The following is a 15146-nucleotide window of genomic DNA, read 5'->3' as shown; positions in this document are numbered from 1 at the left end:
ACATGGTGGTGGATGCCCTGTGTGTTAGTTGGTCTTTGGCCCGTTGGTGTTCCCTCAACTCCATCTAACTGTTGTCTCAGGCTTTTTTTTCCCTTTGTCGCTCAACCTTTAATAACAACCTAACTTGTGTAGGAGTCAGGTCACCCAATTTGTTAGTCATTATGTAGAGACAAGGATGCAAAGTCAACATGGGGGGGAGGGAGGAGGCTACGTCCCCCAGGGCTGAAACAGAGCCCAATAGGATGTTGCAACTTTCCATTTGGGTGCCCCCCTAAGGTTAGAAATGAAATTCGACAATTTGAAAATATGGTTGCTAGAGATAGGAAGACTTTCTTTAATCCTGAGATTATAGAAGACGTTGGTCAATGGATTCTTGTCCCTGGTCGTACCAAGGGCAAGAGGAAGCAATATTTTAGTGTTTTTTCTTTATATTGGCAAATAAAAACCTTGTTGGGCAGGGTCCTTATAGAAAAGAAGGCGGATAGATGTAACATTTTTACAAGCCATGAAGATGTCAAATGGGTTTAGAGAAATCAACAGAGTGCCTTGAAAAAATAGATGTTAGGTTGGAACTTATTAAGCACCACATACAGTGTGCCAACACCTCCAGGCTCAAGTGGCAAATACCCAACACATATTACTTCATCATAATCCTAAGTTACATAATGTTTTCTTTTAGTTTTTATTTTGTGAACTTGGCAATAGATACTTTAATTTTGCTCAGATTGTTAATATTGCTAGAATTTTGCACTAATTATTTCATAAGTAGGTGGTTTAAAATATTTGGTTTCACATTGAGCAAATTGAGACTACCTACTGATAATTAACATAGTTAAGATAAATAGCTAACTGATGTATCTAGAATTTATGATTTTGTGATACAATACAATATTAATCTATAATATATATAGATAATAAAATTTATTCTAATATTTTAATATAAAAAAATTAATAAAAAATTTAAATTTATTGAAAATAGTTGTAAAAGTGAGTGATTTGTGACCTTAGTAGGCAAATGATGTTTGTAAATTAATGGTTCATGATTTTGGCATATTCTTGCAACTTGGATTCCATATCTCTATTGAATCCCTTGGTTGTTAAATGTGACATTAACCAATCGAATTGAAAAGGATGTTTTATTGATTGAATTGAAAGGAATGATTTTGTTTTAAAATGGTTTTGTAAAAAGAGGGAAATGGTGTATAATATTTTTTTTTGAAAACATGAGTATTATTATTTTAATAAATATTGGTAAAAAAATAAATAAATGTTGATATATTAAATATGAAAAGAAATTTTAAAAAAATTGAGTTTTAAGTTAGATTTTTATTTTTATTTTATAAATTTATTTAATCATATTGAATTTGTATTTAATATGGGTTTATATTTATACTAGTTATATATAACACTGAATTAAAATTAAGATTCAAAAATATATATTAAGTTGTATATTTGTTTATAAATTTAAATGATTGGTTTAATTAATTAGTGGTATTGTTGTTTGTCGTAGTCTAACTAGACTACGTTTTTCCCCTGAAAATCATAGAAATTCCAGCCATATTTTGATAAAATGGGGCAGGAATTTTCTAAATCCTAGTTATAGTTGTCAATCCACAATATTTTGGGTGCCCTAGAGGTTTTTGATGGCGCTGAATCCATTTCCACCATCAAAAACATGATTTAAACATTGTCACTGCATGGTTTTTTGAAAAAAAATTACCCTGATACCGGCCACTTTTGGCCATTCGGACAATTCCTTCGCCTCTGCAGATGACTCCTTGTTGTTTTAACAAGATCAGCAACACATCAAGGGAACTTTAGAAAAAGGAGCTAGAATTTAGGAAAATTAAAACACACAATGGGAATGATATCCTCTAGTGAGTACATAATCACAAAGGCATGTTTAATTCAAAGGAGGCATACTACATACTTGCAGGGAAAATGGAGCAGAACGAAGAAAACAGATGGAGGAAAATTGTGGAAAGCCCAACTCTGGACCAAAATAATGACCTTCATATGGTTGCTCTTGCAAAATAAAACATTAACCTGGGATAAATTACAAAAAAGAGGATTCCAGGGGTCAGCTCTATGCTACCTATGTGCAACAAACATAAAAACAACTAAACACCATCTAAATGGATGTCAATTCGCTTCGGAACTATGGGACAGGCTAGCAATAATATTCAAGCAAATTGACAAGAAAAAGGATAGCATACACTCCGCAATTGAAGAATGGCAACCAACACCCTTCAAAAATATTATCATAAACAGAGCATGGCAACTCTTCCTAGGATTCATTTCATGGGAAGTATGGAAGGAGTGCAACAGAAGAATATTCAAGAATAAATCTGTGGATTTAAACATTATCTACCACTCGGTTTTGGGAAAAGTAAGGGAATCTGTTCTAATCTCCTCATGGATAACCCAGGACTGGGAATGTTCAACAAGGGAATCCATTCTACTTAGACTTCTAAGATTGCAACAATCTGCATATGTCAATCAAATACATGTTCCTCCTATTAAACACTTTATTCCAAATAAATGGCTCCCCCTTCGGATGGATTCCTAAAGCTACACTTTAATGGAGTCTCAAAAGGTAATTTGGGGCTAGCTAGTTATAGAGGAGTCTTTAGAAATGAGAAAGGTCAAAAAATTCCAAAATGGCTTTAACCCAGCAAATGTCACCAAAAGTTGAAGGCTTCTAGCTAGTTTAGAAAGTATAGCAAGACAACTAGCTAAAATTACTACCTCCACTCTACTCCATGTATAAATGGAAATAAGTTGGTTGATAAACTTCCTAATGTAAGATTAAACTATGACAAGGGAGTTCTAGACACTAATTGGAATCAATCCATCCTAGAGCGACTCGGGTCTACCAATCAGGCAATAGCAAATCAGGATCATAATCCCCATGAAGGGTGTGAAGGAATGGCAGCTCACACAAACTTGGGATGAGACCCACATGCAATGAAAAGGAAGGTAGGTTGCCCTTCATTTGGAAACCTGCATGCAAGGTCATATGCCACATCAATAGAAGCAAACAAGGGAACCAAAGGAAGTTTGTAGAGCAACAAAGTTGGATCATGTGAAGTTTGGAGAGGGTACACTCAACTCGAATCTTGCATTACAAAGGAAGGTCGACATTCATTATGGGAAGTAATGGTGATAAAAAAGTTAATAATGCCAAAAGGTGGCCAGCTGAGTATTAGACCATAAGGCTTGAATATTGGTGCATGCATATATTCATCCAGCCATGGAGAGCAGAGCACAAAGCTAGAGTTGTTGGTCTGATAAATTTGATCCATAGAACTATTATGGCATGGGGGTATGTATCTTCTCCTTGGTGGAAGCTTCTTCAGGGGAATCACTCCAACATCGGAGCCATCTCACAATGCCTTCAACAATTACAGGTTTGAGCTTTTAATCATCCAAATCTGGAATTTAGTTTCAGTTTTAGAAATTCTTGTCAGTGGTTTGAATTTTATCTCTAACTTTGTGGGTTTTTGTATTTTTATCCCATCTATGGGTTAATCATCCTAGGGGTCTTATTTTTCCTCAAATCTAAATTATTGCCTCCCTCCCTATCTTCCTTCTTTTCTCCCCTATTTCCCTCTCACTCTAATCCTCTAGGATCCCTCTATCAATTTTTCCATTCTGGGTTCACTCCCTTAGACTTTTCTCTTCTACTACATACATTGGTTCTTCCCACATTTGTCAATTCCCATTTCTCTTACATCAATACCTTTTTCACCCTCTCAGGAAATTCTCTCTTATTCTATCCTCTGCTCTCAGTTATTTTTCTACTTTTTCACCCTATTTGTTAGAGTGGTTCTTTTGTATTGGTCCATCCCCTTGTTTTGTTCCCTCCATTATGGTTAGATGCAAATCATCTGGGACTCAACATTATCCATGCAGTTATCCAAATAGATATTTCTAATGTGGAAGAACAGGTCAAGAAATCATGAAGATTCATCCCTAATAAACACATAGAGCAGGAGACCAAGGAATGGATACCTGATGTTAGGAATTCTATAGTTACTAGAACAACCTCCTACATGCAATCTAGTAATCAGTGCTGACACATAAAAACTTTAATGGGAGGAGTCCTCACAAACAGGGTAGACACATAGCAAGAGTTAATCATATGCATGGCAGAACTACTCGAGAAGCTTGATAAACTTAACATAAAGGTCACACTTATTGGCAAACATGGATTTTTCCTCATTTAATACTAACAGAGAGCCACAACCATTAGGCCTAGAGGACACTCCTGCAGAATGAAGACGAGCAAGCCGACATTATGCAACAACATTCTACTTTAATGTTGTTTTTATGTTTTTAAGTATAATATGCTTTTTATGTTACGAACATTCTCAAGTTCTAGTTACCAAACCCTCACGTAGAGAACAATATTGCAATCAAAAAATTTGAGCTTATGTTACTGGTCTAATTTCCTAAGTGTGAGACCAAGAGTAATGAATGGAAAAGGTTTATTATGAATTTCATCCATGACACAAACACAACACAAACATGACACGTTCGATCCATGATTGACTATAACAATTGAATAATGATTCAAACAAGACATAATAAAAAAAAAAAAACAACAATAACAATTTTTTTTAATTTTTTGAATGTTGTATGAACAATTCAAAGGTAACATAACTATGATGTAAAATCACAATGCAAGAACTTGTCATGCAATAGCAAAAAAAACTTGGCCAAGAGTCTAAGGGCTTAATGATGCAAATTAACAACACCACAACCCCATATTATAGGAGTGTATTATCCTAAAGTAGCATCAATAGACACTTTAAATATTATTGCACTGAAATAACTAATTGAGTTTTTTAAAGTTGGACAATATGGTACACCAAATCCATCTTGATGCATTAATGTGGAAAAGTTGTTCAATATGCATCATAAAATACAAAAAAAAAATAAAAAACAACAACAGCATGACAATGATAGAGTTTTAAATAATAAATATAACACATTGGGGTGGCAGGTGTAGTGGTGGGGGCGGGTCATCACAGTCCTTGGAGGGAAAATAAAAAATTTCTTTGCTTGAGGCCTTGGTATTGTATTCAATAATCAAGCAAAAACATTTGCATGGTGGCAAGTACTAAAAATAGCCAAAGGTATTAATGCTCAATTATTGATTATGATAAGAGGTTTCAAGGAAATCATCAATCACACGATTTATAGCTCAATGTTAGCAACCAACTCCTAAGTTTCAAGAACTACATGAAGCAAACAAGAGGAGAGAACCTTAAACAAAATCAAATGCTATCACATTCTGCAAGAGAATAATTGTGAAGTAGATAGGTGGGAAAATTATGGATCAACTCTAAAAGAGGGAGAGCTTATTGTTAATGGCATACCTAATCAACAAATCATCCCCTAATTAATTATGGTTATTGGAACATGTATTGAGCTATTAATTTATCACATGGCTCACAAATTAGGTCCCCACCTCAAACATCTAAACAATGGTGAGAAGAGACATAAGTCTCTCCTTCATATGCACCAAGTAGTGAATCTGCACACTTATGTTGAGGGTGTTTTTTTACTCAAGTTCATGGTGGGATAATGATCTTGTCACTTGAGATGTGTCAGCAAAAAGACAGGTCTCCTTATGTGGTAAGAAACTATGTGGATTTATCTCGATTAGTGTTTGGTTTTTTGTTGGCTTGTTGTAAGTTTGCAAGTGAGCCTCCCCTTTTTTCTAGCACAAGGACATTGGTGGTCTCAGGATGTTTTCTTTTTTAGCAACATAGTATAGGGATTCTCCTCAACATTTCATTTGAAAATTCTCCAATCCTTTAATCCACTTACAGGGCAATGTCCTTAGCGCTTGAAATTAAGGCATTTGAGCTCACTTGGGAAACAAGAAGCATGGAGCATAATTTGGACTATTGGCAACATGATGCATACTACAACAACATGTGTTAAAAGTTATAGTGGGTGTCTAATGGATTTTGAAGAACTCTAATAAATTTGTAGAGTCCCCAGAAGGCATGAGGAACATATCTATTACTACAAATCCTCTATTTTCACTGTGACAACTAAACTCTATGAGATAGAATGCTAGGTTGTGTCCCATATGATGGAAATTATGGGGTCTCAAATTGAATTAAAGTAACATTTGGCAAACTTGGAGGCAAAATGCAATATTTTAAGAAATTTGGCATTCAATTTGAAGAGGAGAGACTAGTCCATGGCCTTAAGCTAAAGAATCTTAGTCAATTCCCCTCACACGGAGCCAAAGAAGGATGAAATAGTCCATCAACTTAATGAAGGAATAGAATTTAAGCATTAGGACCTTGAACCTCTTGGTATAAGTCTAGAAGAAGGGGTGGCAGGAGTAGGGAAGAGGTTGTAATTTTTTTCCCTAGAGGGAAACTATAATTTCATATTCATGGGGCTTGGGTTCTGCCTCAAATAACTAGGTTGAGACCTATGGTCTATTTCAAGGTCTTCTTCAGGTCTGTTATCTTAATCACAATAAAATAATAGTGTTGGGGATTCTAATATTTCAATTCACCATCCTAAGGTTGGCTCCAACCTTGAGGATCCAAGACTTGGTATCCTTTTGAATAGAATTTAAGTTTTTTTAGACAAACATGAGATGGATTTGAGGTATTTCATGTTTTGAGATAGAACAATTTTGAGGTTGATCCTTGGGTGGATAAGGAGACAAGATTGAAGCAAAGTGACATTGTGGTTAATGGAAGACAAAAAATTTATCCTATCCCTAATGAAAAGAGGTAAAAAATCCAAATTCAAGTGGTGACATGCATTTATGACGTGTGTATTGCTATGTGAGGAAAGCAAGAAAAGGTCATGGTTTAGTAATATGAAACAACATTGGGTTATCAACTTATGGCTAGCACTAAGGGCTGAAATAGTAGGAAATATTTGTAGTTTGAATACAGTGGGTGTAATTTTTTTAAGACTTAAGTTTATCCAAAGTCGTGCTTTATGGATACTCATGTTTGGGAAGTGGCAATCCACTTATCCTTTGGATGTGTAGTCGAAAGGATGGAATATGACAACCAAAGAACATAATGATACCATTAAGGGGCGGGATGCCATGGATAAGAAAAGTGATGAGAAACAGAGTTTGTTCCCATATGGGCAAGATGAATGTAAGGCTAGATTTCTTAAAATTGTGGAGGTTGAGGCTATTGAAGCTAGGATCAAAGGCATGTTCTATGATTTCCCATTGTTTTGGGAAGTGGATACTATTTGTTCTTTTATGAGACAGTGAACCAATGAGTTGTTAAGGCATGACAACAAATTATGATAGTGGATTAACCAATAAAACATGATAATATTTATGTCTCCGCTCAAGGTATGGGTAAATGTAAAAGGGGTTATATTTAATCAAATCTGTGTGTTGACATTGTTAATTTTATTAGTCATTTTTCTCAGAGGTTCAATTCTTCTAAAATTGGGTTGGAAACCTCTAAAGTTGTTAATTGCATTTGACTTAGCAAAGAAAAGTGTAGAGGTGAATTTAATCTAGTTTGTTGGGTAATAAAGGTTGTGTTGGCGACTTTGGTAGTGTTGATATTCGATGGTCATGGATTGGAAGTGGACATAGAGGAAAGATTTTCATAAAGGCTACAAACTTAGTATTGGAGTGTGGGCGCTAATTCTACTCAAGTCTTAGAGGTGGTAGAGATTGAGGGTGCAATCATAATGCAAGGAGGAGGTGCTAGTGGATGGTATAGTAGAGAATACATATTGTAGATAAAAATCAGGTATAACGAATTAGCCTCGTCCTTAACTATGATTATGGAGCTACTAATTGATCAAAAGACCCATATACATCAAATAGATCATGAAGCATTAGAAAGCATATGGAAGACTTGCAGAGCAAATTGGCCCATGGCTATCAGGACTCCTTCCAATCAGACAATTTGGTGAACAATGAACATTGTTGTCTTCCGAATTTGAATGAACTAGTGGCTCATATAATGGAGCAAGATTCGTCGAACAAAGGCACCAAAAATTGGTGTAGTAAATTTTGGAGGTTAAATTGGGTATGTTTTGGGTTTATAGTGGAAATTGTATACTTATCAACATTATAAGTTGCTAGGAGAAAATATAGTTAACAATTTTGTAAGTCAATTATCTCATCAAGAAATTTCAGAGTCTATAAGGCATGAAAGTTCAAATTGTGTGCTAATGATGTATTACTGCATTTCCAAATACATATTTATAACATAAAATGTTACTATTACAATTAATTTGAAAAAAGAAGTCAAAATAACTAATGACTATATATATATATATATATATATATTTTGCTATTTACGAGGTTTTTCAAGACTATGGAATTCTTATACATATACTATAGAACATATAATATTAAGAAAAAATGAATAACTTTATTTAAAAATAAAACCAAATTGCAATGAATATTTATTTGAATCTTAGAGTGATTATTTTAAATATTTATGAACAATACTATAATGTATATTTTTACTAAAACATCAAATATAATTTTTACTAATATAATCTTACCCAATTCTTCTTATAATTATAAGAAAACGCATACATATTTATTTACAATATCAATATGTACATATTTAAGATATTTCAAATGCAAAACTTATTATTTTAAAGATAAAACTCCAAATTAAATTATTTTTTAAAAAATCTAATTTATAAAACAAAATATTTTAATTAAAAAATATTCAAATATATATATATATATATATATATATATATATATTCACATAATCGGTTGCTATTTATATTTCGAAAAAAATTGGGAGACTGAGCTCCTGTGATACAAGGCTTTGAGCCCGAAGGCGAGGCTAGGAGATGATTAGGAGGACAAAATTCCCCTTTGCGTCTGTCATTTCTGACTTTTGGAAAACAAGAGCAAGTAAAAATTCTAACAAACTGAGACAAAAGTAAGCAATATCTGCAATACATCTTTAATCTATGTTAATATGGTTGATCTGGTATGCTGTGGATTCTTCTGGCTTGCTATCAACTTCAGCATTCTTGAGAATTGAAGAACTGGTGTTAGGTGCATTCCTTTTCTCCATCATGTACTTCAGAATTTCGATTGATTCCTGAACATGGCTGCATTTATTGGCTAGATCATTAAATTGTTCCTAGAGCGAGGAGACTCTGTGAAGGAATAGGTTGAGATCTGCTTCATATTTCTCACTATTCAGTCTGGCATGGGAATCAATTTTAGCATCCAGAAGTCTTTGATGTGCGCAGATTTGCTCTAGTTCCGCCTGTAGATCAGCACAATGCAGGCAGTCTTCATTTCTTGCCATATCGTGGATGTTGGATGTTGTCTTACTACTCTGATTGGAATGAGAAAGACCTGGCAAGTATAAGGAATCCTGCCTTGTCAATGGGGACAAAGAAGGACTAGATAGGAGATCGCCCTGAGGATCAGAGGAGTTGAGGGGAGATGCAGGCGAGGATGAAACGGAGAGCAGCAACAAGCTGGGGAGACAACGGAGACCAAGGTCCCAGCCAAGCAGGGGATCGAAGAACAAAAGCAGAGGATCGCATAAAAGACCAGTGAAAAATCGGTGCGCTGGAGAGAGGGAGGAAGCTCGAATTTATGGGATGAAGACCACAGAATAGGAGGCGCGGAGTCACGAGAGAGAGGAGGAGGGGATCACGGGAGTGAGGGGATCGAGGCAATCGAGACAGAGTGGAAAGGGCAACGGGACTGAAGGGAGGAGAGGAAATCTCAATCAGAGATTTGGCGGAGGTATAAAGATGCAGGTGTCGGTCAGAAAATCCCAAGAAGATGCTGCAGAGGACAGGGTCAGATGAAATGCCACAGATCATGATGGGGAATTTGGTTATGGGAGATGATGATGGGACTCAACATTATTGCAGAGAAGATTTCCTTTGGGTTTGCAACAAGCTCTGTTGGCACAAATGTTAGCTTCTTTGTTGAGAGAACGGAGCACATGGAAAAATCGAAGTTCCATATTTTGACGGGTTAGTGCTTGACATCTGTTAATCGTTTGTTGAAGGAAGATATTGGATGCCTTTCGATTGCAAACCATGAGACTGATGATAGTGGTTGAGTCTCCAAAAATCATCGCTTTGCTAATTCCAAATTTTTGGAGTTGATTTAGTCCTTGAAAGAGGGCAAGAGCTTCTGCCTTGTTGTTGGATAAGGAACCCAGTCCCCACTCATAAGTGGCTATAATGCTACCGCTGGGATTGTAAATAACTCTGCCTACACCTACTGTTCCTGGGTTGGATTTAGAAGCTCCATCGAAGAAGAGATAGTGGAGATTGCTGCCTCGGAGCCAGCTTGAGAATTCTTCTTCTTTGGTTCTTATTTTCCAACTATGCTTGGGGATGCCGGACTGGATGCTGGCATTACTTTCTATCTGATTGTTATTGTTTCTATCTAACAAATAGCCGATAAAATCCCTTTCCTCAACACAGAGGCCAACAACATCAATTTTCTTCAGATTTTTAGCAGAAATGGTTTCTAACGTTAAAATTTTTGCCTTGCTGCAGAGATGCCTTATGATGGTTTCCTTGTCTTGGAATATCATATGGTTCCTTGCCAGCCAAATTTTCCACAGAAGGGCATAGGGGAGAGCATCCCAGACCCGTTTGGCTATATTGTTCTTCTTATGCTGCCAAGGGTAACTCTTCTTCCAGAGATTCAGAACCTCGCCAATGGAGTTTTGGGGATTCCATGGGAGATGGTCGTTGGGGGATATTCCACTCCAGCAAGAAATTGCAAAAGGACAGGTGATAAAGAGATGCTGGATGGTTTCTTTTGCTTCTTGACAGTTTGGGCATCGAGAAGGTCCTGCTATACCTCTCTTTTGCAGATTATCAGTGGTGAGAATTTTCCCTTTCAAGAGGGTCCAGATGAAGAATTTGATTTTGGGGATGGCCTCGGACTTCCATACAATTTTCCAGTGTGTCCAAGCAGGAGCAGGATGATCTTTGTTGCACAAATATTGGTGGCCAACTTGAATTGTATAGTTAGAGCCTGTAGGATCCCATCAAAAACTGTCGATGTCGTTTTTAATAATGGGGGCAATACTGTGGAGGTGAGTCTGAAGGTTGTCGAAGCTCTCCTTAAGATCTATGGGTATGGGTGGAAAATTCCATCCCATCCATATCTGCGAGTGGGTGTCCCATTGCGAGATTTGGTCCAAATAATGTATTCCTTTGTTGTAAAGAAAGAGAAGGATTTTATCCGTACCTGGTTGACTACTGATAGATTGATTCCCCATTATTTTGTCTGCTCCAATTTTGATACTGCTGCCTCCCTTGGGGACCTTGGAGGTGTTTTGGGCCAAAAAAGGGATTGCTTTTTTGCATAGTTTCCAAATTTTTGAACTGTTTCTAGTGGGTATTTCGCAGTCCAAAAGCTGTTGTCTTGGGCAGCTTAGATATTTGACTTCTAGCACTCTTTTCCACCATGTTGGTTGTTCACTGATTAGTCTCCACACGATCTTGCCTCCAAAAGCCAAATTTGAGAGCTTGGGAGATCTAATTCTGAGTCCTCCACAATCCTGGCCTTGGATTACTTGCTTCCAGCTAACAAGATTGAACTTCTTTTTCTCATTTCCCCCCCCTTGCCAAAGAAAATGGCGGAGAATACTTTCCATTTTATTATGGAAGATGGTTGGAGCCTGCATTAGTGTGAATTGGTAAAGTGGAAGAGATGAGAGCCCTGATTTTAGGAGAACAAGGCAGCCTGCCAGGTTAAGCCATGTAGAACCCCACTGTTGCACTTTCCTCTTCATTTTGTCTATAATTGTGTCCCAGATTTCAGCTTTTAAGGGCCCAATGCTCATAGGCATTCCCAGGTAAGTGAAGCATTCCCAATTTAGTTTGCAAGGAACCCCAAAAGTGTTGGCTATATTATGGAGGGTTTGGGCTGTTGCATGCCAACCATAGATGCAGCTTTTTAAATGGTTGATCATGCCTCCTGAATAACTCATATATTTGTCTAGAAGAGCTTTGAAATGACGGGCTATTGTGACAGACGCCCCTCCTATTAACAGAGTGTCATCTGCAAATTGGGAATGATTTATGTTTTTGACTCCATTCTCGAACTTTATGCCAGTGATGAGACCAGTTCGCCTCTTGTAATCTAAAGCTTTGCTGAAAGATTCGGCCATCAAGATAAACAGGTAAGGGGAGAGAGGGCAGCCTTGTCTCAGCCCTCTCGAAGATTGAAAGGGAGGTCCAGGCCTACCATTAACAAGGGGGGAAATCCAAGGCCCCGTGATACAGGCTTTGATGAGATCAAGGAGGGGCGCAACAAAGCCCATTTTCTTAAGGACAACAATTAGAAAGGAGTGCCTTACCCTATCGAAGGCATTGGCCAAATCCAGCTTCAGGATGAACCCTTTTTCTTTTCTGGAATGACTGGAATGAATTGCTTCTTGAACAAGAAGGATTGAATCAGATATTTGCCTGTTGGCCAGAAACCCACCTTGATTTTCAGAGATGAGCGAAGGAAGATGTTACACAAAATATTGTCACCATGACTTTTTGCAGTCAGTGTGAGTCTATCACCACTCATACTGTCCTCCTTTGCAAGTCTTAAACCTCAGCTCTTCATGTCAAGCCTTAAAAATGAGAGAAAGTCCTTGAAAATATCTAAAACTCTAGTTCTGCACTTTCTCTTAGCATTACCTGCGGTCCCGCACCCCTTGGTCATGGTACCTGTGGACTTGCGCACTTTGTCTCTAAAGGAATGGGTGTGGACTCCTGTAAAAGTCAAAAAGGCACAAGTTTATCATTAAAAACTCACTTTGGATTAATTCTGGAGGCTTCTAGAAGGAATCTTGAGGTGGCAAGTTCGCTCCCAGGTGGTTCATGCATCCCATAACTAAATGAGCTAACCCCTTGATGAGAGGAGGTTATCCCTTTGAAGGACTCTATCCCTTTGAAGGTGGACCTGGTAACTTCCCTCCTCTGCACTATAAATTAGGCATTGGGCTGGTTGCTGAGGAGGTTGAAAGATGAATATTTTTGAGGGTAAATGCTGTTGGAATTTAGACTTCCTAATTGAGCTTGAGAGGAGAGATTACATATCTTTTGATCTCTTTGGGAAGAGAGTGAAACTTGTCAAAGTAGAGGAGATTCTTGCTGGACCCTAGGAGGAGCTTGTACAACATCAAGGCACCAAGGTTGTAAAGTTCTTCTTTGTTTAAAGTTAATACAATTAAGTTCATTTTTCTCAATAAGCTGTCTTCTATGGTTTATTTCATGAATTCCTTGATCATCATGATAAATATGGTTTATTATATTGGCTATGCAGGTGTTATTTGATGTGTGCTTGTTTGTGTTTGCAGGTCCTTTAAAAGGAACTCATTTGGACGGTCGAAGCGTGGCTGCCACAAACTAGCGTTGGACTTGAGGTAGGGTCTAAAACATCTCTTGGCTTTTATTTATAAATCACAAAATTTAGAGAAAGATAGAATTTGCTTGTCTTGCTTGTCGCTAGATATCTGTAGATACTAGGGAGATCAGTCTTGTCCTCAAGAACAATTTATATGCCCGACAGAAGAAAGGTTTGAGGCAAGAAGCTAAAATTTTTGTGAGGATTTTGTAAGAGGAGTTGCAAAGAGAAATGGGCTGGAAACGAGGGAAGGTCATGGGGCGATTCTTTTTGGGGATGAGGGCTAGGTAGGTGGAATTGGTATAGCCTCTGATTTTCCCTTTGCGCTGGATCCATTTCATCATTTGGATAAGATCCTTTTTAATAATTCCCCAGTGAGCTCTATAAAAATAGATTGGAAAGCCATCTGGTCTAGGAGCTTTGTCTGGTTGGAGAGCTCAGATGGCTCCTCTTATTTCTTCTTCTTCTATCTCCTTGCTCAAGTTGCATTGATTTCTTTGCTAATCCACTAGGAAGGTATTGCAGTAGGTATGCATAGTCTTCCTCTTCTTTAGTTTCTGTTAGGAGTGCTCTATAGTGATCTAAAGCTGCCTATTTGATAGCACCTTGGCTGGTTTGGAGATTTCCTTCTTTATCTATGATAGAGGTAATGTTGTTCCTGATTTTCCGAGTTGTAGTTTGCTTATGGAAAAAAGCTGAATTTTTGTCTCCTCCTTTCAGCCATAACTGCCTAGACTTGATTCTCCATTTCTGTTCTTCTTCTCTATTGATGCGATATAGTTGACAATAGAGTTTGTCTTCATGATCTTTATCTTCCTGCTGAAATCCGCGCTCCTCAATTGTGCTATGGAGGTTCTCCAATTTGGCTTTGGTCTCTCTTTTCTCTTTTTTCGGCTCCGTGTAGCAGCTTTTTGCCCAGTCTTTTAGAGCGTATTTGACTCTTTTAATTTTTCTTTCCCAGATGTATCCCGACGATCCTTCTATGTGCTGCTGCCAACTGCTTTGGATAATATTTTTGACTGCTAAGTTATCATTCCACAGAGGACTGTACTTAAAGGGGATAGGCCCCAAAGAGCAGTGGGTTTCAAGAACCAGAGATGTGGGGTAGTGATCTGAAGCTGTGAAGGGATGGATGAAGGCGTAAGCTACAGAGAAGGTGGAGAGGAGGGAGACATTCACCAGGATTCTATCCAGCCTTTCCATGATGTTGTTTTTTCCCAACCTTCGATTATTCCAGGTGAATCTGCGGTTTTTTGGGGCTACATCAATGAGGTCGTGGTCCTGCATGATAGTCTCCAACTAGTTTCTGTAGGGGTCTGAAGAGAAGCAGCCTCCTCGCTTCTCATTGGAGTGCAAAATGAGATTTAGACCCCCCCAGAATAATGTTACTATTTTCTTCTTCATCTATATTGTCTTTAAGAGTGCCCCAGCATTGCTCCTTGTCTCTATAATGGTTTGGAGCATAAACATTATAAATGACTATCCTTTGATTATTTATAGTGCTCTCCAGAGCAGTCTTTATCCAGTGTTGATTGATTGTTTATGTTGTGATACTCCAAGTGTTTTGATCCCAAAGCGTTGTGATTCCCCCTGAGGCTCCTCTTGATTCACAAACGCTGCCTTTGTACTGTTTATGATGTGCTATGATTTTTTTCATTTCTTGCTGCCCTTGCTTTGTTTCTTGGACTAATACAACTCCTGGTTTCTCTTGATTTATTAGATCTTTTAAGGCAATTATTTTGGAGGGGTGCCCTAGTCCCCT

Source organism: Pinus tabuliformis, chromosome X (assembly GCF_031772625.1).
Source record: "Pinus tabuliformis cultivar Carrire ecotype Pingquan chromosome X, CPIR1, whole genome shotgun sequence".
Taxonomy (NCBI): domain Eukaryota; kingdom Viridiplantae; phylum Streptophyta; class Pinopsida; order Pinales; family Pinaceae; genus Pinus; species Pinus tabuliformis.
Note: the sequence above shows the minus strand (reverse complement) of the source record.